This window comes from Sceloporus occidentalis, unplaced genomic scaffold (assembly GCF_023333645.1).
Source record: "Sceloporus occidentalis isolate IW3139 unplaced genomic scaffold, rSceOcc1.0.p SCAF_1, whole genome shotgun sequence".
NCBI lineage: Eukaryota > Metazoa > Chordata > Lepidosauria > Squamata > Phrynosomatidae > Sceloporus > Sceloporus occidentalis.
The window spans coordinates 311,654,358-311,658,742 of NW_028316981.1; the positions used below are offsets into that span (position 1 = coordinate 311,654,358).

Consider the following 4,385-nt stretch of genomic DNA (forward strand, 5'->3'; position numbering starts at 1 on the left):
ATCGGATATTGCTGGTATTCCCTGGTAGGCTTTCAACGAAGTGCTAACCACACTGGGCCCTTGTAGCTTCTGAAATTAGATGACAGTAATCTTTACAGGGGGAGCACAAAAACTGCTGAGGTGAGATATGGAAACTTTCTACATCCCCAATATGAGAAGAGGGCCATATATGTGTGGGTGAGAGTTCATATTTTAGGTGTGTTGGGAAGAATAAAACTTTGATGAATATCCTGTTGGCTGGAACCCTGTTGCCATCTTATGGATGTGCAAATTATCATATTGACTTTTTGTGGGGAATACAAAATGGTAGACACCAGAGGACTGCTCAAAAATGGTTACATACTTATTTTTGTTTGGTACGGAACCATCACATTCAGTTTAAGGTTGTGAAAATACAGTTGCATGTGACATAGCACATGCCTGTGCATTTCATACTCTTGCACATGCACACTGAGCATGAATATGCATTTTTCATGCACATTAAGTTATGCATTTATTTGCATAATGACACAATGCAGTAAAGAGACAGCATTGCACAACCACTACATAACCCCTGAGTGTGAAGTTGCACTCAGTTTCCTTGACATAAGGTCTGGGTCATTGCCAGCAGAGTTGCACAATGAAAGCCCAGCAGTTTTGTTTTTTTTAAAGTCCTACCGGCATAAACTTTTAAGAACTCTCTGTGGCCTGCCTTCTTCTACACTTTCACACAGTGATAGGAAAGCCATTAATGCAATATATATATTTTAAAAAGAAATACCGTATGCTGAGCAAACTCCCTTTTGCACTTGCCTTGCCCTGCTTTCATTAAGTAAAACCATCCATGCTGCCATTGACAGGATAGGAGGACAAAGGTCTTTAAAAATAAGCCGAGAGATTAAATTGAAAGAAAATGGTGCTTTTAAAAACACTTAAAAAGAAGCAGAACAAAAGAATATCTCAATGACTTTAGGGACATATAAGGTTATATCTCTTAATATTTTCCCTCTTATATGGTGCTAGGCTGGGGTGGACAACTGTAGAGTGTGTGGGGTTTATATCTGCCCTATTTTTCAAGCCTGATCCCTAATACCCATGGGATGTACATCCCTTTTTTATGGCGCTCTGGGGAGGGGGGGGAGCATCATTTTTGGATTGAAATGCTATTTTAAGATCCCAAAGATGTACCCCTGAGATGTTGGTTGGAATCCCTTCAGTGTATTATTACTGTTACTTCTCCTACAGAAGTTGTTGGACATTTTTTATCAGATGTGGAACAACTCTATTTATTTCAAGGTTACAGAAGCAGAATGCTCCATATTATTTCTCATGGATGCATATTGTCCAGTACAAACAGTTGTGTGCTGGTTGAATTCAGTTGCAGAACACTGCAATTCACTAATTGTTGTGTTTTATGTATGTTAGTTGCCTTGTGTCCCACTTTTGGAGAAAGGCAGGATAAAAATAAAATAATAATAATAATAAGAGCCCTCCTCCCGACCACCATCTTGAGGGGAGAGAAGCAGGCAAGAAACGACAAGCCAAGCCAAGCTGTAAGGCTTCTGTGTTTGTGCCTGTGCCTTTTACCATCGGGGCAGCAGCTGAGGCAAGGAACTTGGACAGGGGGCGGGGCCAAGGCCTTTGAGGCTTCTTCTGCCCTGCTGCATCACCACCAGCCAGCTCCAAGCCGAGAGCCGGGCAGGGCAGGATTGACCAACTTTCTGCTGCCCTTCTTCATCTGGGAGCCCAAGGCAGGAACGCAGCAGTGGCAGTGGCAGAGGTTAAGCCACAGAAGGCCGGGAATGAATGTGGGGGCAGCTATTCGAGTTGCGCTGGGGAATGGGAGATATGGTCGGAACAGAGTGAACATATGTTACAAAAGAAGGCGGGATCGCTGTTTGAGAGCCAGCCCTCCTTCAGTTCCCTCTGTTTCCCAGAATGGATTGGAGAGCAAACCAACCATTCCACGGAACCTCACTCTGCTCCTCTGCAATGCCAGGTCGGTTAAAAACAAAATCCATATCATCCATGATCTTCTTCTGGATGAGGATGCCGACCTGGCTTGCTTCACAGAGACCTGGCTGGAAGAGGATAGTGCTGTTACATGGGCACAGTCCCTCCCAGCCAGGTATCCTGTTAGTGAGCAGGTGAGGGAAAGTGGGCGGGGGGTGGTGGTGTGGCTCTAGTTTATAAGAACAATCTGACTCTGACCAGGATACCTGTTCGGAACACATTCCATTTCGAGTGTATGTACCTCAACCTGAGGACCAGGGATAGTTTGGGGATTCTGCTAGTCTACCGACCACCCCGTTGTCTAGCAGACTCCCTAACTGAGCTGACACAGCTGGTCTCGGAGTTACTGTTGGAGTCCTCCAGACTCTTAGTTCTGGGGGACTTCAACATCCCCCTTGAGACCAGCTTAACAGGTGCGGCTCGGGAGTTCATGGAAACCATGACTAACATGGGCCTATCCCAACTGGTCGTTGGGCCCACACATTGTGCAGGTCATACACTCGATGCGGTCTTTAGTACCGAACAGGAATATCCGTGGGCGGAGGTTATTAAAACCACCGCCTTGTCATGGACGGATCATTTCCTGGTCAAGATGGAACTAAGAGCCTCTATCTGCCCCTCTGGGGGTGGTGGACCCATTAGAATGGTCCGCCCTCGAAGGCTAATGGAACCAATTGGATTCCAAAAAGCCTTGGAGGGTTTAATGGCTGGAAATGCCGGTGACCCTGTCGAAGCTCTGGTTAACACTCGGAACACCAACATTACCAGGGCTATCGACACGATCGCTCCCAAGCATCCTTGCCAACCCGCTCTTAACCGTAAGCCATGGTACACACCAGAGCTTCGGGAAATGAAGCGGATTGGACAACGACTAGAGCGCGTCTGGCGAAAAACTCGACTCTTATCTGACAAGACTCGCCATAGGAACTTTCTTTGGTCCTATCGGGAGGCAATACGTGCAGCGAAGAGACGTTTCTGCTCTGCACGTATTGCGTCTGCAGAATCCCGTCCAGCAGAGCTGTTTAGGGTAGTAGGGGAACTGACACAGATACCCCCTGTGCAGAACCCTTTACTTAACCCAACAACGGCCTGCTGTGATGCGTTTAACAACTTCTTTGCAGATAAAATCTCTCAGATAAGAACCGACTTAGATGCCAGTATTGTAACAGAAACAATGGACGAGGTGTCCAGCGATTCCGTTAATGAGATTGTACTGGATCAGCTTCAGTCTGTGAGTACCGATGACGTGGACAAGCTCCTTGGTAGAGTGAAGAAAACAACTTGCCCTCTCGACCCTTGCCCATCATGGCTGGCCGTCCGGGGGGGGGGGGGGGGATGCATTGAGGAAGTTCCTTACAGATATCATCAATGCATCCTTCAGGGAAGGACATATTCCATCTTGTCTGAAGGAAGCGGCTGTTAGGCCGCTTCTGAAAAAACCTTCCCTGGACCCCCTGGATATGAAAAACTATAGGCCAGTCTCTTTGCTACCATTCTTGAGCAAGGTGACCGAGAGGGCAGTTGCTCTTCAACTCCAAGCTGTCTTGGATGAAACCGATTATCTAGACCCATTTCAAACTGGCTTCAGGACAGGCTTTGGGGTTGAGACTGCCATGGTTGCCTTGACTGACGATCTGCGTCTGAGCATCGACAGGGGCAGTGTGACCCTGTTGGTGCTTGTGGGCGGGGCTGGGGGTCCCATAGGTGGTAGTACCCTCTGAGGGTCCATGGCAACAAATTCAAGTCACTACTCAATGATCCACACTGCAGTCCCAAGGCAGTTGCAACAACAATTCATCTTTATTATAACAGTTCTAGGGTTAACCCCAAATTCTTCAAGGAGCCTTCTTCCCTTACCCGAGTTACTGCACTGGGTTTGGGTCGCTGTTGGCCTCACAGCTCTCCCTCTCAACAGGCTATCTGACTGGCTTTATTCGAGTGCCGGCCCACTGGGGCGAGACGGGCGGTAGGCTAGCCCTGCCTGTACTTGTTCCTCCCCCGGTCCGGGGCTGGGGCTTGCAGTCACTCCCGGGCGGCCCCTACTCCGCCACTCCCACCATGTGGGTTCTGTCCTTTCTTCGGCTCTCACACTGCGGCCTGCCTCTGGGCTGAACGGCTCACCTTTCTCCATCCCGCGGCCTCTCGGGCTGACTGGAATGGATGGGTGGCAGGGCCCTGCCCTTACCTTCCCAGCCCTCGTGGGAGAGTTAAGGTAGGTGTCAGGCGCCTTAAGGGATGGGCCTCCGCTCCCCTCTCTGCGTCCCCTGATGCCTCCTCGAACCCCTCTTCCGTGTGCTCCACTCCTCCCCTCCTCTACCTCTCTAGGCCTTATATCAGCCTCCTCCCCAGGGCCCGCCTCCAGCCGCCTTCCTGGCGCCAGCTGCGACTCTTTC

The 4,385-nt window shown here is 49.2% G+C and overlaps 1 pseudogene; it reads left to right on the plus strand.

The window, feature by feature from the left end:
* The first annotated feature begins 1,781 nt into the window (after positions 1-1,781).
* On the plus strand, positions 1,782-4,104 carry LOC149324233 (uncharacterized; annotated as a pseudogene).
* Positions 4,105-4,385: the final 281 nt, after the last annotated feature.